Source organism: Elephas maximus, chromosome 5 (assembly GCF_024166365.1).
Source record: "Elephas maximus indicus isolate mEleMax1 chromosome 5, mEleMax1 primary haplotype, whole genome shotgun sequence".
Classification (NCBI taxonomy): domain Eukaryota; kingdom Metazoa; phylum Chordata; class Mammalia; order Proboscidea; family Elephantidae; genus Elephas; species Elephas maximus.
The window spans coordinates 38233714-38260732 of record NC_064823.1 but is presented as its reverse complement, the minus strand read 5'-3'; the positions used below and the strand labels follow the sequence as shown (position 1 = coordinate 38260732).

Below are 27019 nucleotides of genomic sequence, written 5' to 3'. Positions count from 1 at the left end.
ATAAAATGAAGAAAAAGTCCTGATTGTTGGCAGTAACACTCAGGGCCCACCTCGAGGTAACCCTACAGGATCCAGAAGACCGAGACCTCCGTGAGAATTTCCTCATTGGCCGGTGAGTATCAAGCCAGACCAATGTGGGTATTGCAAAAAAGAGAGGCCATTGGAAGGAGGAGTGCCTGAGCATCCTAAAACAGGGAGCCCAGTTGACTTCACCTGGAGGCCAGTCCAGGCAGGCCCACAGCACCTAATGTCCGTTTCAGAGGAGGAGGAGGAAGAGCGACCTTATTGACAAGGCCCAGAGGTCCACTCCCAGCCAGAAGGCCATCGCTATTTCTGGAGCAGAGTCTTGGGTTACTCTTGACATGACAAGTAAAGAGACTGAATTTTTGCTAGACACTAAAGCTACCGCCTCTGTTTTAACCCAAAATCCAGGCCCACTCTCCAGTCATGACTGAACAGTTATTGGGGTTGATAGAAAGCCTGAGGTAAGAAACTTTACTTTCCTCCTTTCCTGTAAAGTAGGCCAAAGAATATAAACAAAAAAACAGTATGAGATTGAGAAATAAAAGAGAGGGAGGCCAAGATATTTGCTGGGCAGTGCAGGAAGCACTCCTCTCTGTAACTTGGTTTCTATACTTTTTGGGCCCTCTCCTAGATACCCCAGAGTTAAAATTGTGCCAAACTTTGAACCCTGCCACCCTTTTATTCAATTGTCAGCCAGACTGGTGTTATTGAGACAAGAGCTTTACCACTAGGAACATCAGCCCAAAAAGCTGAGCTAACTGCCCTGGTGCATGCCTTAAGGGAAAAGAAGGGGTTTTTCTTATGGTGAGACAGGATGGATGAAGAATGAAATGATGAGAGATTATTATATGTGCCTGAGTCTTTTTTTATGAAAAATTGTAAAAACCTTTCATGATGCCAGACACTATGGCAGGGATGCCCTCCTAGGACTATTCTTGACCAGTGAGAAGCAAGAACCTTATTCTGGCAACAGTAAGATGGTCAGGAGAAAATAGGAGCCCTAAGAGGCAGGACACCTGGGAGGGCCTATGGAGGGGAAGGAGTAAGCCTGCTTGGGCCATCTGGTCTGCATCTCCCTGGAGGCAGGTTTGAAAAAGTTGTGGTGGTAGGCAGAATTCTAACATAGGCCCCCTAAGATTCCTATCCCTGGTGTACACGCCTTGTATAACCTCCTCCCAGTGGGTGTGGGCTTTAGAAACTATAGTTTTAAATGATGCAGAAAGGTGAAGTAGGGTGAGGACAGAAAATTGTAAAATTTCCTGACAAATAGGTCAAGGATGGATTTAGCAAGAACAATTGCAGTGTAGTGGTGGCAGAAAGATGGTGGAATTTTTTTTTTTTTTAAATCTTAGTGTCTTAGTTTGCTACTGCTACTATAACAAATATACCATAAATACAGCTCTAACAAACAGATATTTATTTTCTTGCAGTTTAGGAGGCTAGAAGACTGAATTCAGGGCATGGGCTCTAGGGGAAGGCTTCCTCTCCCTGTCGGTTCTAGTGATAGGTCCTTATCTCTTTTTGGCTTCTGTTCCTTGGTTCCTTAGCAATCTTCACATGGCTTAGGATTCATCTTCTCCCTTCTGTGCTTTCTTGCTTCCGTTCCTAATCTGTTCTTTTTATATCTCAAAAGTGATTGGTTTAAAACACACCCTACACTGTTATGGCCTCATTAAGATAACTAAGATAACCCTTTTCCCAGGTGGGATTACATCCACAGGTATAGGGGTTAGAATTTACTGCATGTATTTTCAGGGAACTCAATTCAATCCATATCAAAAAATCCTGAACCCGTTTACATCGAGTAGATTCTGACTCATAGTGACTCCATAGGACAGAGTAGAAACGTCCTATAGAGTTTCCAAGGAGCCACTGGTGGATTCGAACTGACTTTTTGGTTAACAGCCAAGCTCTTAATCATTCTGCCACCAGGGCTCTGTTAGAAATAATACATACCCTCGAGTTGGCCCCTCTCCTTCCTGCTTGCACAGAGTCCTGTAGGTTTTTATGCTGTGTATTCTCCCCTGGCACCCTTTAACTACAATTACAGCTTTTGGTTTTTGAGGGGGTAATGGTGGTTCAACGGTAGACTTCTCGCCTTCCGTGCAGAGAGCCAGGTTCAATTCCCAGCTAATAATGCACCTCACTCGTAGCTACCAACCATCTCTCAGTGGAGGCTTGTATGCTGCTATGATGCTGAACAGGTTTCAGCAGAGCTTCCAGACTAAGAAGGACTACGAAGAAAGGTCTGGCAATCTACTTCCCAAAAATTAGCCAATGCAAACCCTGTGGATCACACCAATCTGATCCCATTATGTATGGGGTCACCATGAGTGAAGACCCTCCTCCACGGCAGCTTAACTACAGCAGCAATGGCTTTTTCACTGCCTCTAAGTCTATTACTCCTATGTATTACTATGTCTCCTACCCAGTCCTGTTAACCTTTCTCCTAAATATTCCTTTCTTTTCCTTTTTAGTCCACCATTACTCTCATTAATTATGCCCAGTCATTATCTCTCTCTACAATATTGCAGTATCCCTCTAGCTTATTTTCCTGACTCCAGTCTTGCCTTCTAATCCATCCACCACTTTAATCCCTCCCTGGTTTAAATTTTGTTCTATAAACCAATTTTATAGATGAGTGATCAGTCGTACACATCAGTGCTCTTTCTAAAACGAAACAAAAAAATGAAACCGTAGGACCCTATAAGACAGGGTGGAACTCTCTCACAGTATTTCCCAAGCTGTAGAGGGTCGCTATGGGTCAGAATCGACTCCAAGCCATGGGTTTGGTTTGGTTTTGGCTTAACCTTTTCAGAATCAGACTGCCACATCCTTCTCCCACGAGCGGCTGGTAGGTTCGAACTGCCGACCTTCCCATTAGCAGCCAAGCTCTTTAAACCCTGCTCCACTGGGGCTCCTTATTCATTGTATAATGAGGTAATATACGTGTCCCTGTGACAACAAGCTGGCTTCTGCACGCTACTCCTAACATAGATAGGGCACCGAATGGAGCCCTGCCAGTAGTTTGTTTTTTGATAACATAAAACTCAGCCATATTCATTGTTTCTTACTGGCTCGCTGGGGATTCTCCATTCTGACTTAGTCCAATTAAGTTTTCTTGCACTTTGTTAAGAGTAAGACCATTTCTGTAGTAATACAACTCCCAGAATACCTTTCGACGAAGCAATTCCTAAAGGGGTGTGTCTTACAGTGCCAACTGCTAAAAGCCCCAGAGTTGAATTACACAATCACACTCTGAGACCGTGACAGGCTTTGTTTTCTCTCAAATTAGTACTTCCTGAAACCGTGGCTGTTTATGAGAAACAGTATATTTCAGGAAGGCTGTACCAAAATCACTTTTTTTCAGAGTTAGATTTGCCAGTCTTAAAGCGTTTTTCCTCTTCTTCTGGATAAGGTGAGTATCAGCTTTCAAATGTCGAAACTCAGTGGATTTGGGTACAAAAAAATGGCATAATGTATAAGGAAATGTTTTCTTAAATTGTAGATCGCTGTATGAATGTTGGCCTTTTGTGCATTTAAATAACTTTACAGCTCTAAGAATATTTACACTGGTAAAAACTCCACAGAAAGAGCGTAAGACAGGGAGGGCTACAGTAGTAAGCTTCAGTTATTATGAAAAGGAGAAAATGAACCATATTTATATAGTTTTCATAATAAAGTCATCATGTCACAGAGCTCCTTAGCCCTGCTAGTGAACATCTGGCTTCATTTGTCAGTAAACCACAATGTTTGAGGAAATCATTAAAGAAATCAGGATTCCTTATTTGAAAATTAACACTGGGATTTTTGCCTGGAGTACAAAGGTAAGTTCGAATCCACCAGGTGCTCCTTGGAAACTCTGTGGGGCAGTTCTACTCTGTCCTTTAGGGTCGCTATGAGTTGGGTTGGACTCAATGGCAATGGTTTGTGTTTTTCTTTTTTTTTTTTTTTTTACAGAGGTGATGTAATAGATACCTATCACTTTTATGATGGCATCAGTAATTATGCCAGGAAACTGATAGAAGACTCCACAATTTACTATTCAGATAAGGGAGAACTGATGGGAATTCTGGATGTGGAGAAACATTGTGAAAAGAGGAAACATCTAGAAAAAGTTCATTCCTTTTTGCTTTCTTTCACTAAGAAATTTTAGTGTTTGAAATTAAGGGTCTACATTACTTCGGAAAACCATAAATTAAAAAAATTAAAATTGTTTGGGGTGAACCCTGGTGGAGCAGTGGTTAAGAGCTATGGCTGCTAACCAAAAAGTCAGCAGTTCAAATCCACCAAAAGCTCATTGGAAACCCTATGGGGCAGTTCTACCTTGTCCTGTCAGGTTGCTATGAGTTGGAATCGACTGGAATTGTACCACAGAATCTGTAGGCCCCCAACTCTCGTGGTGTCAGCAAATTACATGTCTGTATGTTTTTTGTGGCTTCGGGTAGGCGTGGGTGTAAATTATTTTTGTTGTTGTTAGGTGCCATCGAGTCAGTTTTGACTCATAAAGATCCCACATGACAGAGTAGAACTGCCCCATAGGGTTTTTAGGCTGTAATCTTTACGGAAGCAGATCACCAGATCTTTCTCCTGCGGGTTCAAACTTTCAACCTTTCGGTTAGCAGCCAAGTGCTTAACCCTAGACCTAAACAAATGCCAATTCAAACCTTTTATATCCACTGACTAAAATAATTTACATCTCTCTTCCCACCTTCTCCTTTCCAACTCCGCCAACCAGCAGCCTCGAGGGAAACAAAATATTTAAAATCATCCTAGAAGTAATTTACTTTCTTTCCTCTCTCCTCCTCACGTCAGAGATTTTTTTTTTAATCTGACATGAATCCTCCAAGTTCTTTCCCCAGGAAGACACCAGAATTTTATAGCATCTTTCTCTTGAATGATTAGGGAGCTAATATCTAACTTAAATTTTCTGAAAACATATTTAAATATTCAAAATAAGTATTTAAATATTTTAAAGAAAAGCCACGACTAAGTCATGATGACCAAAAAAAAAAAAAAAAAAAAAACCTGCTGCCGTCCAGTGATTCTGACCCATAGCAATCCTATAGTACAGAGTAGAACTGCTCCATAGGGCATCCAAGGAACAGCTGGTGGATTCGAACTGCTGACCTTTTGGTTAGCAGCTGTATCAATTAACCACTGCACCACCAGCGCTTATAAGTCATGGTAAATGTTATAAAATCTCATATAAAATAATACTGGGTGAGGAGCAGGCCTAACAATACTCCCCAAATCTAAAAGTAAGTGCTGTGTGATTGAGGTTTGGGTTTAGAATCTGTAACTTTCCTTAAGAATAAATGTGTATTTCCAAGATATTTCTGGAATTCCATGGCTCCTTGCATTCCAAAAGGATTCCATTGACCCCTTTACCCTGAACACAAACATATACTGCTTTTAATGTCCCTTAATCTGCTTCAGAGAATGATGGCTTCTAGGGATAAAATTTTAGTTGTAAATACTTTTCTTTTCTCAAAGTTTAAGCATCTATGGGTTGAAGAATTCTTACAAGAATGTGGACTCAAACTTTTGGTGTAAACACGTTCCATATTTTTTTTATCATATTTGTTGCCTCTCTAGTGGAGAAGTCTTTCTTTCTTGTTATTGACAGTGACATCACTTTGCAGGGTGCTATGATATACTCTGATTATAAGGTATAGGGTCGCTGTGAATAAGAATCAACTCGCCGGTAATGGGTTTGGTTTGGTTTTATTTTGGTGGGAGAGATAGATTTAAGAGTAAGAATACCATCTGGTACTATTATTCTTCCATGTCTGAAGAATAGAAAGAGATGATCATAGTTTATACATCACTTACACTTTAATCCAGTTTTCCCGCACGCAAGCAGCTTGTGATGGGCTGCTAACCAAAATGGTGCCAGTTCGAACCTACCTAGTGGTGCTGCCAAAGAAGGCCTGGTGATCTGCTTGCATAAAGATTACAGCCAAGAAAGCCCTATGGAGCAGTTCTACTCTGTCACGTGGGGTCACCATGTGTCAAAATCGACGTGATGGCAGTGGGTTTGTTTTCAGTTTTCGTTTTACGATACCCATACCACTGATTTTAGGTGGCACAAGTCCAAACTTTGAATTATGTATTTATTTTAACACGAATTAAAAAATGTAATTCTTCTATGAAATCTATGATTTTATGGATATTATTGCTTAGAAAAACTTTAAGAAAAAAACTGGGCGAACTTACTGTTGATTTTTAGGAACACATTAAAATAATATTACAGGTGACATGCAGATATGGCAAAAATTGTGAAGGTAGCGCGTAAAGGCCTAAAGTTTAGGCTATGCTGCACTAGGATATTTAAGATGTGGAAGTTTTCTGAACCAGTGCAGTAGCTTTGAACTTCACTGGGTCTTGGTTACAGAGCTCAGTTGATAATACGGAATTTCCTAATTACCCATCTATGCAATATTTGAAAAATGCTTTATCAAACTAGCGCTTCACATTTCTACATGACTTGTCACAAAATTGAAGGGATGCCAATTTTTTTTCGAAATATGGATCACAGAAAGAGTAAATTGTTCCTTTTATAGAGGCTCAGACATCTCTGAGCTGAGGGGTCCTTAAACATCGTCTTAGTTCCACCAGAACCCAGTGGCTGTCGAGTCAGTTCCAACTCATGACGACCCCCCGTGTGTCAGAGTATAACTGTGCTCCATAGGGTTTTCATTGGCTGGTTTTTCGGAAGTAGACCGACCGTCAGGCCTTTCTTCTGAGGAGCGTGTTAACTATTTGCACCTCTCAGGAACTGCTTGTCTGGCTCAAAGGCCATTAAATGTATCATAATGTCCCAAGGGCCATAAAAATGGTCATATTCAGGAAATTCACTTCTGGGAATCCATCCTGTTGTTGTTATTGGGTGCCACTGAGATGGTTCTGACTCATAGTGACGCTGTGTATAACAGAACGAAACATTGCTTTGTCCTGTGCCATTCTCACAATAGGAGATATGTTTGAGCCCATTGTTGCAGCCACTGTGCCAATCCATTTCATTAAGGGTTTTCCTTTTTCTCACTGACCCTCTACTTTATCAAGCATGATGTCCTTCTCCAGGTATTAGTCCCTCCTGATAGCATGTTCAAAGTAAGTGAGACAAAGTCTTGCCATCCTCGATTATTAGGAGCACTCGGGCTGTACTTCTTCCAAGATAGGCTTGTTCTATCAGTTCGTTGTACTGTGATGGGTTGTGTGTTGCTGTGATGCTGGAAGCTATGCCACCAGTACTTCAAATACCAGCAGGGTCACCCATGGTGGATGGGTTTCAGAGGAGCTTCTAGACTAAACCAAGAATCCATCCTAGGGAGGAAATAATTCTAAATATGGAGAAAATTCACAATGTACAAGCCACATATCCAATATTTTGATTTTTGTCGGTCTTGAACATTACTTATTGAAATAAATCCTTCGCAATGAGCTTTTTTTTTTTTTCCAAATTTGTGTCTTCTTGCTAAATATAGAATACAAACAACGCAAATAAAAAAGACAAAGCAGTAAACCTAGATGTCTAGTTAGTTAGATTGCACAGGGGGACCCAGCGAGGAGATACAGATGACTCACGGCCACTTTTCATTACTACCAGAAAAACAACTTAAGGCGAGCGTGCCGTGTTTTTGTGTGGTAGACAGGTGGCATTAGCTGTATGCGTGGCTCCATCCCTTACCAGCTGATGGACTGGGCAAATCTGTTACTCCTCTGGGTTTCAGCTTCCATGTCAGTAAAGCAACAGGTTTCTTGATGGTCTCTCAAGGCCCCGTCAACTCTAAAATTCCATCTTTCCAAAGAAACCCTGTTGCCAGTATTTCAGAAACTGGGGACTGAGTCTTACAGCTAGGAAACACTATTAGTTCATTTGTGTGTATGTTGATTGCTTCAGTATCAGCCATAGCTTTTACTGCTGGTGAAGTGGTTAAGAGCTACGGCTCTTAACCAAAAGGTCAGCAGTTCAAATCCAGCAGGCGCTCCTTGGAACCTGTATGGGGCAGCTCTACTCTGTCCTACAGGGTCACTATGAGTCGGAATCGACTCAACAGCAATAGGTTTGGTTTTATGGTCAGATGAAGGTTTACAGAACAAACTAGTTTCTCATTAAACCGTGCATATATTTGGTACATATGTTGTTTTATAACTTTGCTTAGCCACCCCAAAACATGTCAACACTCTCCCTTCTCAACCTTAGGTTCCCTATTACCAGCTTTCCTGTCCCCTCCTGCCTTCTAACCCTTGCCCCAGGGCTGGTGTGCCCCGTTAGTCTCATTTTGCTTTATGGGCCTGTCCAGTCTGGCTGAAGGGTGAACCTCAGGAGTAACTTCATTACTGAGCTGATAGGGTGTCTGGGGGCCATACTTTCAGGGTCTCTCCAGTCTCTGTCAGGCCAGTGAGTCTGGTCTTTCTTTTTGAGCTAGAATTTTGTTCTACATTTTTCTCCGGCTCTGTCTGGGACCTTCTACTGTGATCCCTGTCAGAGCAGTCAGTGGTAGCCGGGCACCATCTAGTTGTACTGGACTCAGTCTGGTGGAGGCCGTGGTAGTTATGGTCCATTAGTCCTTTGGACTGATCTTTCCCTTGTATCTTTAGTTTTCTTCATTCTTCCTTGCTCCCGAAGGGGTGATACCAGTGGAACATCAAAGATGGCCGCGCATAGGCTTTTAAGACGCTACTCACCAAAGTTGAATATAGAACATATTCTTTATGAACTATCATATACCGATTGAGCTAAAAGTTCCCCGAGACCACGGTCCCCACAGCCCTCAGCCTGGCAATTCTGTCCCTCATGGAGTTTGGATGTATCTACGGAGCTTCCATGACCTTGCCTTATATAAGTTGTGCTGGCTTTCCCAGTACTGTGTACTGTCTTACCCTTCACCAAAGCTACTACCCATCTATTCTCTATTTAGTGTTTTTCTATCTCCACCCCTCCCCTCCCTTGTAACCATCAAAGGTTGCTTCTTTTGTGTGTAAACCTTTTCATGAGTTTTTACAATAGTGGTCTCATACAATATTTGTCCTTTTGTGATTGACTTCTTTCACTCAGCATATTGCCCTCCAGATTCATCCATGTTATGAGTTGCTTCACAGATTCATTGTTGTTCTTTATGGTTGCATAATATTCCGTGGTCAGTATGTTCCACAGTTTGTTCATCCATTCATCTGTTGATGGGCATCTAGGTTGTTTCCATCTTTTGTGTACAGTGCTGCAGTGAACATGGGTGTGCGTGTGTCTATTCGAGTGATGACTCTTATTTCTCTAGGATACATTCCTAGGAGTGGGATTGCTGGATCATATGGTATTTCCATTTCTAGCTTTCTAAGGAAGCGTGATATTGTCTTCCAAAATGGTTGTATCATTTTGCATTTCCACCAGCAGTGCATAAGAGTTCCAATTTCCCCACAGCATCTCCAATATTTGCTGTTTCCTGTTTTATTGATTCGTGCCAGTAATGCCGGGGTGAGATGGTATCTCATTGCAGTTTTGATCTGCATTTCCCTAATGGCTAGTGATCGCAAGCATTTCCTCATGTGTCTGTTGGCCACTTGAATGTCTTCTTTGGTGAAGTGTCTGTTCATTTCTTTTGCCCACTTTTTGATTGGATTATTTGTCTTTTTGTTGTAGAGGTGTTGGATTTTCTTGTAGATTTTAGAGTTTAGACCTTTGTTGGATTTGTAATAGCCAAAAATTTTTCCCCCAGTCTGTAGGTTCTCTTTTTACTCTTTTGGTGAAGTCTTTTGATGAGCATAAGTGTTTAATTATCAGAAGATCCCAGTTGTCTAGCTTATCTTTTGGAGTTTGTGTGTTGTTGCTTGTGGTTTGTAGTCTGTTAATGCTGCGTATTAGGGCCTCTAGTGTTGACCCTATTTTTTCTTCTATGAACTTCATAGTTTTTGGCTTTATAATTTAGGTCTTTGATCCATTTTGAATTAGTTTTTGTGTATGGTGTGAGATATGGGTCCTGTTTCATTTTTTTTGCATAGGGACATCCAGTTTTGCCAGCACCATTTGTTAAAAAGACTGTCTTTTCCCCATTTGATGTACTTAAGGCCCTTGTCGAAGATCAGGTGACCATAGGTAGATGGATTTACATCTGGGTTCTCAATTCTGTTCCATTGGTCAATGTATCTGCAGTTGTAGCAGTATCAGCCTGTTTTGACCACCATAGCTGAATAGTAGGTTCTGAGGTCAGGTAGTGCGAGTCCTCCTACTTTATTCTTCTTCTTCAATAGTGCTTTACTTATCGGGGGCTTCTTCCCTTTCCATATAAAGTTAATGATAACTTTTTCCATCTCTTTAAAGAATGTTATTGGTATTTGGGTCGGGATTGCTTTGTGTTTGTTAATTGCTTTGGGTAGAATGGTCATTTTCACAATGTTGAGTCTACCTATCCATGAGCGTGGTATGTTTTTCCATTTATTTGGATCTCTTTTGGTTTACTGCAGTAGTGTTTTGTAGTTTTCTTTGTGTAGGTCTTTTACATCCCAGGTTAGATTTATTCCTAAGTATTTTATTTTTTTAGGTGCTATTAAAAATGGTAGAAACCCTGGTGGCATAGTGGTTAAGTGCTACGGCTGCTAACCAAGAGGTCGGCAGTTCGAATTTGCCAGGCGCTCCTTGGAAACTCTATCAGGCAGTTCTACTCTGTCCTATAGGGTCGCTATGAGTCGGAATTGACTTGATGGCAGTGAGATGGCAGTGAGTTTTGGCAATACCATTTTTATTACAAATGGTATTGTTTTCCTGATTTCCGTTTCATCACTCTCTCTATTGGTGTATAGGAATCCAACTGATTTTTGTATGTGTATCTTGAATCCTGCTATCTGCTGAATCTTTCTATTAGTTCCAGTAATTTTCTCATAGAGTCTTTTGGGTTTTCTATGTATAGTATCATATTATCCACAAAGAGGGACAGTTTAGCTTCTTCATTACCAATTTGGATGCCCTTTATTTCTTTTTCTTGCTTTATTGCTCTAGCTAGGACTTCCAGCACAGTGTTAAACAGGAGTGGTGTTACAGGGTATCCTTCTCTTGTTCCTGTTCTCAAGGGGACTGTTTTTAGCATCTCTACATTAAGAATGATGTTGGCCTTTGGTTTTGCATAGATGCCATTTATTGTGTTGTGAATTTTCCATTCTATACCTATTTTATTGAGAGTTTTTATGAGGAATGGATGTTGGACTTTGTCAAATGCCCTTTCTGCATCAATTGAGCTGATCATGTGATTCTTTTCTTTCCTTTTATATAAGTGTTGCATTATGTTGATTGATTTTCTAATGTTGAACCGTCCTTGCATACCTGGCATGAATCCTACTTGATTGTGGTGTATTTTTTTTTATATGATGCTTAATTTTATTGCTAGAATTTTGTTGAGAATTTTTGCATCCATATTCATGAGCGATATTCGTTTGTAATTTTCTTTTTTTGTGTGGTGTCTTTGCCTGGTTTTGGTATCAGGGTTATGCTGGCTTCATAGAATGAATTTGGAAGTATTGTTTGCTTTTCTATATTCTGAAATAGTTTGAGTAGTACTGACATAGGCTCTTTTCTGAATGTTTGGTAGAATTCTCCAGTGAAGCCATCTGTGCCAGGGCTTTTTTGTTGTTGTTGTTGGGAGTTTTTCTTATTACCATTTCAAACTCTTCTCTTGTTATGGGTCTGTTCAGATTTTCAACATCATTTTGTGTTCTTCTGGGTAGATAGTGTGTTTCTAGAAATTTGTCCAGTTCCTCCAGGTTTTCAAATTTGTTGGAGTATAGTTTTTCATAATACTCTATTATGATCCTTTTTATTTCATATGGGTCTGTTTAAAATCCCCCACCTTATTTTCTTTTGAAGACAAAAATAAAGGAGGTAAGAATGAAAACTTTATCTGATATGCACATGTAGCCTTTTAAGGAGCTTCCCATTCTTATGGATTCACATGTCCTAGTTTCATTAATTTAGGTCTACACATACTGAACTTATATTCAATTTTGTCATATCTTTATACCTCAAAATGTACTGTGTTATTGGCATGCTCAGGAAGCACTGTTTAGAATCTTAACCCCAGCACAAATATTTACTATAGTCTGTCCTCCACTAGGAACCCTGGTGGCACAGTGGTTAAGAGCTCAGCTGCTAACCAAAAGATCGGCAGTTTGAATCCACCAGCTGCTCCTTGGAAACCCTATGAGGCAGTTCTGCTCTTGTCCTATACGTTGCTATGAGTCCAAATTGACTTAATGGCCAAGAGATTTGTTTTTTTGGTTTTTTATACTCCATAAGTGCATAATAAACATCAGGAAATCTTCAAAACTGCCAACAAAAGCCTTGTCCAATCTTAGTTTTCATTCTTTTTTATAAATTTAGAACCTCATCATGTTTGCTTTAGTTTGGTCTCTTCTTCACAATAACTTAACCTCTAATTAAAAATAAAGGTTGGATGCTTCAGGTCATCATTTTCCAAGATAACTTTATCACTATCCATAATTTTCTTCTCTGAATCATGCCCCAAATGGCTATTATAAGTGAAAAATGTTCATGAATCATGATTGATAAGCATGTTTTTAAAAAGTCCCAGGCTACTTATATCAAAGAAACACTTGAAGCCCTTGATCCTAGATTCAGCGCCACCTCAACTACCCCCTTTCTAGTGGGCAAGACAACAGTAGGCATACACCAGGCCCTAGGTCTAGGTGTCTAAAGGCACAGCTTGCTGGGACAGCTCAGAATCAGTCTGAAACACCCTTATCTTGTTAATTCTGTGCCATAGTGACTGCCGCCTCTACACAGATAAGGGAAAAGCTCCTCATTCTTCCATCTATTCTCAGGACATCCTTTTTTTTTTTTGTTAATTTTTATTGTGCTTTAAGTGAAAGTTTACAAATCAAGTCAGTCTCTGACACAAAAACTTATATGCACCTTCCTACATACTCCCAGTTGCTCTCCCCCTAATGAGACACCCCGCTCCCTCCCTCTACTCTCTTTTCTTGTCCATTTCGCCAGCTTCTAACCCCCTCTTCCCTCTCCTCTCCCCTCCAGGGAGGAGATGCCAACATAGTTTCAAGTGTCCACCTGATCCAAGAATCTCACTCCTCACCACCATCCCTCTCCAACCCATTGTCTAGCCCAATCCCTGTCTGAAGAGTTGGCTTTGGGAATGGTTCCTGTCCTGGGCCAACAGAAGGTCTGGGGGCCATGACCACTGGGGTCCTTCTAGTCTCAGTCAAACCATTAATTCCGGTCCTTTTATGAGAATTTGGGGTCTGCATCCCACTGCTGTCCTGCTCCCTCAGGGGTTATCTGTTGCATTCTCTGTCAGGGCAGTCATCGGTTGTAGCCAGGCACCATCTATTTCTTCTGGTCTCAGGCTGATGTAGTCTCTGGTTTATGTGGCCCTTTCTGTCTGTTAGGCTTGTAATTACCTTGTGTCCTTGGTGTTCTTCATTCTCCTTTAATCCAGGAGGGCGGAGACCAACCGATGCATCTTAGATGACCTCTTGCTAAGCGTTTAAGACCCCAGACACCTCTCTCCAAGGTGGGATACAGAATGTTTTCTTAGTAGATTTTATTATGCCAATTGACTTAGATGTCCCCTGAAACCATGGTCCCCAAATCCCCGCCCCTGCTACGCTGGCCTTTGAAGCATTCAGTTTATTCTGGAAACTTCTTCGCTTTTGGTTTAGTCCAGTTGTGCTGACCTCGTCTGTAATGTGTGTTGTCTTTCTCATCACCTAAAGTAGTTCTTATCTACTATCTAATTAGTGAGTATCCCTTTCCCACCCCCCCTTCCCCCTCTCGTAACCATCAAAGAATATTTTCTTCTCTGTTTAAACTATTTCTTAAGTTCTTATAATAGTGATCTTATACAATATTTGCCCTTTTGCAACTGACTGATTTCACTCAGCATAACGCCTTCCAGGTTCCTCCATGTTATGAAATCTTTCACAGATTCTTCACTGTTCTTTATCAATGCATAGTATTCCATTGTGTGAATATACCATAATGTATCCATTCGTCTTTTGATGGGCACCTTGGTTACTTCTATATTTTTGCTATTGTAAACAGTGCTGCAACGAACATGGGTGTGCATATTATCTGTTCGTGTAAAGGCTCTTATTTCTCAAGGATATATTCCAAGGAGTGGCATTGCTAGATTGTATGGTAGCTTTATTTCTAGCTTTTTAAGGAAATGCCAAATCGATTTGCAAAGTGGTTGTACCACTTTACATTCCCACCAGCAGTGTGTAAGTATTCCAGTCTCTCCACAGCCTCTCCAGCATTTATTGTTTTGTGTTTTTTGGATTAATGCCAGCCTTGTTGGAATGAGATGGAATCTCACTTCTCACTGTAGTTTTGATTTGCATTTCTCCAATGGCTAATGATCGTGAGCATTTCCTCATGTATCTGTTATCTATATGAATGTCTTCTTTAGTGAAGTGTCTGTTCATATATTTTACACATTTTTTAATCGGGTTGTCTTTTTGCAGTTGAGTTTTTGCAATATCATGTAGATTTCAGAGATCAGGTGCTGATCGGAAATGTCATAGCTAAAAACTTTTTCCCAGCCTGTAGGTAATCTTTTTACTCTTTTGATGAAGCCTTTGGATGAGCATAAGTGTTTGATTTTTAGGAGCTCCCAGTTATCTAGTTTTTCTTCTGCATTCCTTATAATGTTTTGTATACTGTTTATGCCATATATTAGGGCTTCTAACGTTGTCCCTATTTTTTCTTCCATGATCATTATCATTTTAGGTTTTATATTTAGGTCTTTGGTAAATTTTGAGCTCGTTTTTGTGGATGGAGTGAGGTATGGGTCTTGTTTCCTTTTTTTGCAGATGGATATCCAGTTATGCCAGCATCATTTGTTAAAAAGACTGTCTTTTCCCCATTTAACTGTTTTGGGGCCTTTGTCAAATATCAACTGCTGATATGTACATGGATTTATGTCTGGATTCTCAATTCTGTTCCATTGGTCTATGTATCTGTTGTTGTACCAGTACCAGGCTGTTTTGACTACTGTGGCGGTATAATAGGTTCTAAAATCAGGTAGAGTAAGCCTGCCCACTTTGTTCTTCTTTTTCAGTAATGCTTTACTTATCTGGGGCCTCTTTCCCTTCCATATGAAGTTGGTGATTTGTTTCTCCATCTCATTAAAGAATGTCTTTGGAATTTGGATTGGAATTGCATTAAATGTATAGATTGCTTTTGGTAGAATAGCCATTTTTATAATGTTAAAGTCTTCCTATCCATGAGCAAGGTATGTTTTTCCACTTATATAGGTCTCTTTTGGTTTCTTTCAGAAGTGTATTGTAGTTTTCTTTGTATAAGTCTTTTACATCTCTGGCAAGATTTATTCCTAAGTATTTTATCTTCTTGGGGGCTCCTGTAAATGGTATTGATTTGGTGATTTCCTCTTTGATGTTCTTTTTGTTGGTGTAGAGGAATCCAACTGATTTTTGTATGTTTATCTTGTGTCCTGAAGCTCTGCTGGACTCTTCTATTAGTTTCAGTAGTTTTCTTCAGGATTCCTTAGGGTTTTCTGTGTATAAGGTCATGTCTTCTCCAAATAGAGATACTTTTACTTCTTCCTTGCCAATCTGGATGCCCTTTATTTCTTTATCTAGCCTAATTGTTCTGTCTAGGACCTCCAGCACAATATTGAATAAGAGTGGTGGTAAAGGGCATCCTTGTCTGGTTCCCTTTCTCAAGGTGAATGCTTTCAGGCTCACTGCATTTAGGATGATGTTGGCTGTTGGGTTTGTATAAATGCCCTTTATTATGTTGAGGAATTTTCCTTCAATTCCTATTTTGCTGAGAGTTTTTATCATGAATAGGTGAACTTGTCAAATGCCTTTTCTGCATCAATTGGTAAAATTCTGTGATTGTCTTTTGTTTTATTTATATGGTGGATTACATTAATTTTTTTTCTAATGTTGAACCATCCCTGCATACCTGGTATGAATACCACTTGGTTGTGGTGAATTATTTTTTTGATATGTTGTTGAATTCTATTGGCTAGAATTTTCTTGAGGATTTTTGCATCTAAGTTCATGAGGGATATAGGTCTGTAATTTTCTTTTTTTGTGGTGTCTTTACCCGGTTTTGGTATCAGGGCTATGCTGGCTTCATAGAATGAGTTGGGGAGTATTCCATCTTTTTGTATGCTCTGAAATACCTTTAGTAGTAGTGGTGTTAACTCTTCTCTGAAAGTTTGGTAGAACTCTGCAGTGAAGCCATCCGGGCCAGGGCTTTTTTTTGTTGGGAGTTTTCCGATTACCTTTTCAATCCCTTCTTTTATTATGGGTCTATTTAGTTGTTCTACCTCTGTTTGTGTTAGTTTAGGTAGCTAGTGTGTTTCTAGGAAATTATCCATTTCTTCTAGGTTTTCAAATTTGTTCGAGTACAATGTTTCATAGTAATCTGCTATGATTCTTTTAATTTCAGTTGGGTCTGTTGTAATATCGCCCATCTCGTTTCTTATTTGGGTTATTTGCTTCCTCTCCTGTTTTTCTTTTGTCAGATTAGCCAGTGGTTTATCAATTTTGTTGATTTTTTCAAAGAACCAGCTTTTGGTCTTGTTAATTCTTTCAATTGTTTTTCTGTTTTCTATTTCATTTAGTTCTGCTCTAGTTTTTATTATTTGCTTTCTTCAGGTGCCTGAGGGTTTCTTTTGTTACTCTCTTTCTATTTGTTCAAGTTGTAGGGATAATTCTTTGATTTTGGCCCTTTTTTCTTTTTTGATGTGTGCATTTATTGATATAAATTGACTTCTGAGCACTGCTTTCGCTGTGTCCCAAAGGTTCTGATAGGAAGTGTTTTCATTCTCATTTGGATTCTATTAATTTCTTTATTCCATCCTTAATGTCTTCTATAACCCAGTCTTTTTTGAGCAGGGTATTGTTTGGTTTTCAAGTATTTGACTCCTTGTCCCTGATTTTTCTGTTGTTGATTTCCATTTTTACTGCCTTATGGTCAGAGAAGATGCTTTGTAATATTTCAGTGTTTCAGATTCTGCTAAGGCTTGCTTTATGACCTAATGTGTGGTCTATTCTAGAGAAAGTTCCATGTGTACTAGAAAAGAAAGTATACTTGGTTGCTGTTGGGTGGAGTGTTCTGTATATGTCTATGAGGTGAAGTTGGTTGCTTGTGGCATTTAGATCCTCCGTGTCTTTATTGAGTTTCTTTCCGGATGTTTTGTCCTTCACCGAAAGTGGTGTGTTGAAGTCTCCTACTGATATTGTGGAGCTGTCTATCTCACTTTTCAATGCTGATGGAGTTCGTTTTATGTATCTTGCAGCCCTGTCATTTGGTGCATAAGTATTTAATATGGTTATATCTTCTTGGTATAGTGTCCCTTTAATCATTATATAATGTCCTTCCTTATGCTTTATGATGGGTTTAACTTTAAAGTGTATTTTATCAGAAATTAATATTGCCACTCCTGGTCTTTTTTGATTGTTGTTTGCTTGATATATTTTTTTCCATCCTTTGAGTTTTAGTTTGTTTGTGTCTCTAGGTCTAAGGTGTGTCTCTTGTATGCAGCATATAGATGGATCAAGTTTTTTAATCCATTCTGCTGTTCTCTGTCTCTTTATTGGTGCATGTAGTCCATTTACATTCAGCATAATTATGGATAGGTATGAATTTAGTGCTATCATTTTGATGACTTTTTTTGTGTGTTGTTGACAGTTTCTTTTTCCCACTTATGTGCTGAGGAGATTATCTTTATATATTGTCCCCTCCTCATATTCGTTGTTGATTTTGTTTCTGCTAGTCTCTATTTTTTTCTTGTATTTTATTTTGATGAGTAGGATAGGTTGTCTCCTTTGTGGTTACCTTATTATTTACCCCTATTTTTCTAAATTTAGACCTAACTTTTATTTCTTTATATCACCGTATCTTCCTCTCCATATGGAAGGTGTATGATTACATTTCTCAGTCCCTCTTTATTATTTTAAAGTTGTCTTCTTTTATATAATAACATTGCTGTTACCCTGTTTTTAGCTTTTTTTTTTTTTTTTATCTTGCTTTGATTTTTTTTTCATCTTGCTTTGATTTTTTTTTCTTTCTTTTGAATTTCCCTGTCTGGGTTGACTTCTGGTTGCTCTGCCCAGTGTTCTAGTCTTAGGTTGATACCTGATATTATTGATTTTCTAACCGAAGAACTCCCTTTAGTATTTCTTGTAGTTTTGGTTTGGTTTTTACAAAATCCCTCAACTTGTTTTTATCTGGAAATGTCTTAATTTCACCTTTATATTTAAGAGGCAGTTTTGATGGATATATGATTCTTAGCAGGTAATTTTTTTCCTTCAGTTTTTTAAACATGTCATCCTATTGCCCTCTTGCCTACATGGTTTCTGCCAAGTAGTCCAAGTTTATTCTTATTACCTGTCCTTTGTAGGTGACTTTTCGTTTATCTCTCGCTGCTCTTATAATTCTCTCTTTATCTTTGGTTTTGGCAAGTTTGATTATAATATGTCTTGGTGACTTTCTTTTAAGATCTACCTTATGTGGAGTTCAATGAACATTTTGGATAGATATCTTCTCATCTTTCATGATATCAGGGAATTTTTCTGCCAACAAATCTTCAACAATTCTCTCTGTATTCTCTGTTATCCCTCCCTGTTCTGGTACTCCAATCACTTGTAGATTATTTCTCTTGATAGGGTCCCACATGATTCTTAAGTTTTCTTTACTTTTTTAAATTCTTTTAATCTGATTTTTCTTCAAATATATTAGTGCCAAGTGATTTATCTTCAAGTTCAGAAATTCTGGCTTCTACTTGCTCAATTCTGCTCCTCTGACTTTCTATTGAGTTGTCTACTCCTGTAATTTTATTGTTAATCTTCTGAATTTCTGATTTCTGTCTGTCTATGGATTTTTCCAGCTCATTAAATTTTTCGCTATGTTCCTGAATAATCTTTGTAATTTCTTCAATTGCTTTATCTGTGTGTTCCTTGGCTTGTTCTGCATATTGCCTCATTTCCTTCCTGATGTCTTGAAGGTTTCTGTATATTAAACTTCTGTATTCTGGCTCTGGTAACTCCAGGAATGCACTTTCATCTGGAAGATCCCTGGATTCTTTGTTTTGAGAGCTTGTTGAGGCAATCATTATCTGTTTCTTTATGTGACTTGATATTGACTGTTGTCTCCGAGCCATCTATAAGTTATTGTATTAGTTTATGTTTGCTTACTGTGTCATTTCTTCTTGCTTTGTTTTGTTTTGATATGCCCAAATGGGTTGTTTGAGTGAGCTAGCTTGATCATTTTCACCTTTGAAGCTCTGACATCCTGTCCCCAGATGGCTAGAGCTGTTATCAGGTATATCAGTCTAGGAGTCCATTCACTTTTCTTGTATGAATTCAGCTCAGGTGTTCAGGTAGCTGATCATTGAGTATGTGGTACAGGCTCTGTCCTACAGTCTTAGAGGGGCAGGGGTGATTTGTGTAGGTACCAGTATCTGGTTGCAGCAGGGCGTCACGTTCTGAACAAGGCAGGTGGTTGAGAACTGACCCCTGAGTATCTCTGACTGCAGCAGGAGGTCATGCTCTGAACAAGGCGGGGGGCTGAGAACTGACCCTCAAGTGTTACTGAGGAAAACGAGTCTCTGTTCCCTAGAGCACGCTGGTGGGTGGGTTCTGCAGAAGGACCGTGGGCATCCAATGTTTTTGGTTGTAAGGAATGGGAGGTACCAGTTATCTTTGGACCCCTGTCGTGGGTGGCTGGGTGACCTGAGTGGAGCTTCCAGTCATTAGGCCCCTGTTGTGGGCAGGTGAGGACCCTGTTTAATAGGCAAGGCAATGTCAAATATCAAACACCCACCTTTCCACCGCACAGCTGAAACAGTTGGAGTCTGCCAACAAGGGCCTATTCTCCTGAAATAGGCCCACACAGGTCCATGCAGAGGTGAAAGGTGCTCAAAGTCCACAGACTGTTTATGCCTGGACAGGAGCCGCTTCTGTCCTGAGCTCCCCTGGTTAGTGGAGCTGGCAAATTATCTTTTCCCCAAATGCACATTTTTTCCTTCTCCAAGGCTGAGATGATGGCTCTAGGTGCTCAACAGTGCCTATCTCAGGCCCAGGGAATTCAGCTGCTGAGGTCGGCTTGGGAGTGGGGGGGTGCGGTAAAATATATGCAAGTACTTAGCTTTTGCCGAGCGCGCTGTTCTTCTCAGGTTCCGGAGTTGTGAGTAGGCTGTGTGGCTGACTGCTTCTCCCTGAGGAAACTGCTTCCCAATGCTAGTACCAGCCCACTGCCGCTGCTCCAGGAATGGTGCCTGAGGGCTCCCTGTGATTCAGGTCCGGTAACTCCTCTCCGCTTCTGAACTGTCTCTTCCTCCCCCGGCCTCTCTGTTCATTTTCTAAGCATGCCTTTGATGCTCAGGGCTCCTAGCTTGTCATAAATATACTCGTCTCAGTTGTTTTTTTTGGGTCTTTGTCGTAAAAAGAGCTCACTGGAAGCGTCTGTCTATTCCGCCATCTTGGATCTGCCTGGAAAGTCTCTTCACAGGGCATTATTGGGGAATATTCTTTGAATATATTTCTACTCAGTAAAATAACCTTTCACCACCTTATCCCAATACAAATGTTCTCACCAGAAAGTGCACCAAGGACTTTGACACCTGACTTATAAATGTATGTTTTACCCAAGCCCTGCCATCATCCACATCCAGTATCTTTGTGGACAACCTAACTTTTGCTCCTTGATCTCTTTGACTCCAGTATACTTCTCCTCCACTCATCTGAGCCACTTGCTGCCAGATTCATATTCTGAATCTAGCTCTCAAATTTTATTCTCTAGTATCCAACCCTTGGTGTGTGGGGGCAGGGGGCTCTTCTTCATAATCTTACTCTGATTATCCTATCTGTGAAGACCTCTAGTTGCTATATCCCTTTATTTCTCCCAGTCAACTTTTCCATCACCCATCACTTAAATACACTCTTACCTATTCCCACAGCTCCCTTGGTTCTTAAGCAAAATTATAAGCACTTAATAAATGGTAGCTAATATTACAACAACTGCCACCACTACCACTACTGCTACTTTTCTATTATCATTATTTATACCATTTCCCCTTTACTATTCTGCCCTATCTAGCAAAATCTCCACTCTCAATTAATCCAACCATTGCCTTCTCTGCTCCTATATCTGGACTCCCAAATGTTTCTGGAGAAAAACCCACAGATGTGTGCATTGGTGCCACTTAAATTCTTAGTCACACACTTAGCTGGGCCCTCAATGCCACCTGGAGATTCTTCTGCATGTTGATGGTTGGCTTCCTGGGCCACTCCTGTCGAGACTCTTCCAAAGTTTATCATTCTCCTCTGGCTGCCAGTTCTATCCCCTCACTTCTCACTCTCAGCAGCTAAGCAAATTACTCTATCAACTTCCTTCCTCTTTTTTCCTGACAACCTCTCATGCCCCCTGCTTAAAAAACAAACTGCATCTAGAACATCTCTGCATCTTTTTTGTCTGTCTCAGTAAAAAGGATGTCTCATCTCTCTTAACCAAAGCAAACCAATTCTTATACCTGGATTAAGAATCCTCTTCTGCCTCTTTCAGAGAGGGCCCTGCTCTCTCACCCTCTCCCACTTCTTTCTCTCTCTCTCTCCTTCCCTCCTCCTCTGTGCCAGTAAGCATGCATAGGTATAAGTATCTTAAGAAAAACAAGCAAATTCTCCTCAAGACTGTGTCTACCTCAGGCTACTTCCTCTATTCTCTTCTTTGCCTTGTAGCCAGGTTTCTCCATAGAGCAGTCTATATACTTTGTCTCCACTTCTTCTCCTTCAGCTTACTTTCTAGAGCCCCCGGGGATCTGCTGTTTACCCCCACCACTGCACTTAACCTACTGACATTCATATCCCAGAGCCTAAATCAAAGCCTCTCTCCCTCTCTCTCTCTCTCTCGCTGCAATTTTGACACTGTTAACACTTCTCCAAATTCTCTCCTTTGGCCTCCATATCACCAAGTGTTTCCAATTTTCATTCTACAGCTCTGGATGCTATTCTTTTTAATATTTTCTTTCTCTACCCACTTCATAACATGCTAGATTCTGCTCTGTGACCACTTTCTCTCTCATATCTTCAACTTGGGCGAATGACGGTGACTGCACTTACAGCAATAAATTGAATGCTCTGCAGTTTGCCTCCATGAGTTCTAGACTCATATACCCAGATGTCTACTAAACATTTCTATTCTGCCTCCCACAGGCATCTCACACCTAATATTTTCAAAATCGGACTCATCATTCACCACCACCAGCAAACTTTTTCTCCAGTGTTTTTCATAATGTATCCGGCACTAATATCTTCCCACTTGCCCAAGCCAAATACTTAAGGGTAACCCTCTGTTGGTGGTGTTGTTAGTTACCAGTTCTGACTCATGGCAACCCCAAATGTGTTGAGTTGAACTGTTCCAAAGGCTTTTCAAAGCTGCGGTCTTTCAGAAGAATGTCACCAGTATTTCTTTACAAACAATATCGAATCAGTTTTAAAGACATGTTGATTCTATTCCCTAAATATCTTTTGAATCTACCATATTTATCTATTCTCACTTGGTTCAGGCCCTCAACATCTCCCAGCTTATTCTGATCTGCTTAGCCTCTAGAAGGCCTGCAGAGTGATATTTGAACAGCTTCATGTTGTTCAGTTGCTTCGCTTTGCCTTGGCATGTATTTTACTAGCCTTCCTGATCTGGCACCTGCTTACTTCTCTAGCCACATCTTTTATCCCTCTGCCGTACTGCAGATGGAGCCTAAGCTCCAGTAATACTAAACTACTTGTTCTTTCCCAAACATGCCGTATACTTTATCACCATTAATGTTTTCCCTGCTTAGGAGGCCTTTTCTTTTTTTCTTGACCTAAATTTTATTAAGATCTACCTCAGGCATCCCCTCCTCTGGAAGGAAGACTTGCTGGACACCAGTGTTCCTGGCCACCCATCACTTCTGTCCTTCTGGGTTAGATATTTATTAGGACCCAGTACATTCCTCTACCCCAGAACATATTGTGGTAAAATGTGGTCATTTCTTCTTTTTCTTTGTCCACAACTATTTCAAGGACCAAGATTGCACCCTTTATCCCTGAACTCTAGTACCTAGCCTAACACATGACACCTTGTAGGTGTCCAATATAGATGTGATAAATAAATAAAACTGCATGGGTCTCTACTGTCCTGCCCTGTTTCCTTTCTTTAAATAAGACTTATCACTGCTAAAGATTTCCAACTCACAAAGAAAACCCTTTTTGCTAAGGATTGAATTGAGAAAGAACTCATAAAACTTTCCTGGTTTTATGGGACACTTCAACCCAACACTTGAACTGCATCTAATTTTTCATGAACATGTAATGATATCTAATCAACTAGATACAGCAGAAGGATGTGACCTCCGGGAGGCTTTGAACTCTGCCAAATGCCTCTTTCGATATTGTATTACTTTATAAAATAACATACCCTTAATTTTTTGCTCCATTTAAATATATTTAAGGACTCCAAAAAGGAATGCCATATTTTCTATATCAAAAACTTTCCATTTTAAAGCACCTTGTCTGTAGTATGGACAAGTTTTTGCTTCTTCTATTAGGTTAGTAAAAAAAAAAAAAACACAATTTTTAAACTTTGTATTCAAAATAATGACATCTGTTTCAGGCTACCTTTACTAAGTGTGAGTGGAATCCTGTGGTACAAGATGCTTTTGATATGATGACTCAACTGCTTGTGTTAGAAACCAGCTTCTTTCTTTGCTTTACAACCATGACTACATTACCTAATCTCTATGGATCTCAATTTTCTCATCCATGAAGATCGTAATAACAATTACCCCTGAGGGTTTTATGAAAATTTGATGAATTAATACATTAAGGCCTTATGATAGTACTTATTACATAATAATAAATGCTGGCTATCATTAAGTCCAACTTTGGAGCCTACATAGATCCCACTCTTGTAGACCAGGCTAACACTGATCCTCATTACCTGCTGCTAGGGTTAGAGAGGATGGAAATAGCTTTACAGAATTGTAGAGTTAGAGGGACTTTAGGGAATTTATATGAGTTGGAATCAACGGCAATGGGTTTTTGGTTTTAGGGAACTTAGCACAACACCTTAATTTTCTCAGATGAGGAAACTGAGGTCCAGCAAGGAGAAGTGACTTGTCCAAGTTCACACAAATGGTTTGTGATAGCTGGAATTAGAACCCAGGTCTCCTGGTGTGTAGTAATTGGAAGAGGCTTTGTCTGGGAATCCAGCATGAAGTGAAGAGATTACAGAGTGGAAGGAAGGAATTCACGAACAGGCAGTCTTTAAAGATTTTAAAAAAACAAGGAAGCAAGCCCCTCTCTCCTACCAAAATGGCATTCTCAATCTGTTAATGCTGAATAATAGTAGTTAAAATAATAACAATAAGTGGTTTCCATTATCCATTAATAAATATTTACTGAGCATGTTCTATGTGTCAGCCTTTCTGCTACAAGGCTTATATGCATTACCTTGTTTAGTATTCATTGTAGTTTTATGAGTCAAGTACTATTATTAGTAGCATTTGCTCAATAAATGGTAGTAATTATTTCCACCTCTTTGTGATGCTAGGCTATAAGCATGACTCTATTCCTCTATCTCATTCTGTACACTTCTCCCATCTCTAATTCCAGTTCTTTACCAGAACAATGCCAATCTCCACTTTATATCTCCTTGGAGTGAAATGACATGCTTGTCGGACCAGATTCTCCCCAGTACCTTAAGCTTTGTCTGCCCTTCAAAGTGCCTTGAAATAACTTCAGAGAAGGCTCTGGTCTCTTCCCATTCTCCTCCACCCTGCTGTTAATTGCACCATGCCTGCGTATATCAAGACATGAGAGAACTTTTCCCAGGAAATGGTTTTGATAAAGGTTAAAAACACTTGCTAAGGAGAGTTGGCTATTGGGGTCAGTTATTTGTCTTAGTTAGGAGATCAGTCACGGACAAAGTGGTGAGGATGCCCAGATCTAAAGCAAGACTGAAAGAAAAACAGAAGATAACATATGCAAAGACCATCCCTTAATTAACCATAGGCCATGAGTGAAAGGGAGTGCCACTAAAATACACACAGTGCTTTACTCAATCAATTCTGAGCGCACCGAAGCAGTTCAATCTAGAGGCAAAATTCAGACTGCTCGATAATATCTAGACAAAGAATACTTAGTTACACTTTGAAAACTTGGATTTTTTATATCTTTCTTATAAATGTAGCTATACAGAGAAATACGGATATCAAAAATATTTACAGTGCTTGTTTCTTAATGCAACCGTGAATTCTTCTCTTTATATAAAAAGAAAAAACATATACATACATCATCACTTTCTGCCCAATTTTCTGCAATAACCTTGTTTTGCTTTTATAATACTGAAATATTTTTTAAAATATAGATGCCTAAAAATGTATCAGAGACAACTATGACACAAAGAAGAGTTGAGACTTTTTATTATTTAAATACTTTTCTTGATCTAGCCCTTCTCAGAAATCTGGGAAACATTTTTGTTAAAACATTAAGTCAGCTGGTATTAACTCTCACTTGCAAACTGTTAGGCATTGTGTATGAAAAAGAAAGTACACTGAAGGAAAAGAAAAGCACTAGTTATTACACAACAGTTAGATTTCAGAAGTCCCACAGTGTCTCAATACAGTTATTCCCCCAAGTCACAAGTGTTAGAGGAAAAGGTTTTTTAGATTGCACTGCACATGCACAAAGTGAAAGCCTAAGTGAGCAGGCAGGAACCAAGGAACTCGCCTCTGACCAGTTTCTTTCCACAAAGCATGTCACTTCACTTCAGGTCGCCCATCCGCCCCCACTTTGCCTCTTCTAGATGCACAGCTCATTTCACTTTCCCCTGAAAGTGGAGTCACTATTAACTGAGGTGGATCAGGAGTTCAGTGTAGACATGTTGAGGATGAGCAGTCTAATGAACATTGTGGTACAATTAAATACTTTTGTGCGTGCCCTTTCTAGCCATGGTCTTGTAACTCTCACCCAGGTGATTGTGTGATAGGGTAATTGTGTCCTACCAAGCGAACTGGTCAGTTTTACCTTAAAAAAGAGCCAATTCCAGAACAGAGGGAAAGAACCCATCACCAGGGAAGGAGATACCAGTAGGAGAGACCCAGCAGCACAGACCCAGCAGCAGGAGACAGCACATTGGGCTTCCTGACCCATGGAGAGAAAGCTTTTGGGCAGAGACTGAGGGCCAGGGAGAGGCGTGCCTGCAAGCACAGCTAGGGAGAGGCTATCCTGACTGAAGAACTGTATCCTGAGTGTTCTTAAGCCTGAATTGTAACTATTACTTCCCTAATAAACCCCATAATTGTGAGTATGGTCTGTGAGTAATTGTGGCCATTACAATGAATTATTGCACCCAGTAGAGAGTGCTGTGGGAAGAAGAGTTGGTGTCAGAATTGGTAGAAATGGCAGAGATAGGAGGCGTGTCTGACTTCCATCTCATGGGAATCAGCCTTGGGCTATTTATCTTGGTTCTCCTTCCCCCTTGTAGGGTTGGAGGAGGTCAGATACCTCCCCCATGCCATTTTTACAGATACCAAGTATAGATGCCAAGTAAATAGTTGTATATGTGCATCTGAATCCAAGAGACGTTTGGCCTGGAGATAGATATTTCATGATACTCAGCCAATACTTGGTATTTAAAACAATGAACTGAATGAAATCATCAAGGGAGTAGGTTAAACAGATGGAGCAGAGAAGAAGTTTAAAGACTGGGCATTGAAACACTCAAACAATAAGAGATTTAGGAGAAGAAGAGGAACAAGTCAAAAAGGCTGAGGTGTGGTCAGTGAGGTAGGAAAACTAAGAGAGTGTGGTGTTCTAGAAGGCAATAGAGGAGGGAGACATTTGTGTGACATGCTGCTGGTAGGTCAACTAAGATCAGGAGTGAGAACTGACCAATAGATTTAGAATGTGGAGTTTATCAGTGACTTTGGGGCTGTCCTATAGGGTCGCTATAGTT

General features: G+C 40.0%; 1 protein-coding gene across 11 annotated transcripts in view; it reads left to right on the top strand.

The window, feature by feature from the left end:
* The first annotated feature begins 3267 nt into the window (after positions 1-3267).
* The window catches only part of ALPK1 (alpha kinase 1), a 146998-nt gene continuing 123246 nt past the window's right edge, over positions 3268-27019 (top strand). For all 11 annotated transcript variants that reach the window (XM_049885504.1, XM_049885507.1, XM_049885508.1 and 8 more), the window contains exon 1: positions 3268-3442. The gene's annotated coding sequence lies outside the window, so the exon portion shown is untranslated. The remainder of the gene's footprint in view (positions 3443-27019) is intronic.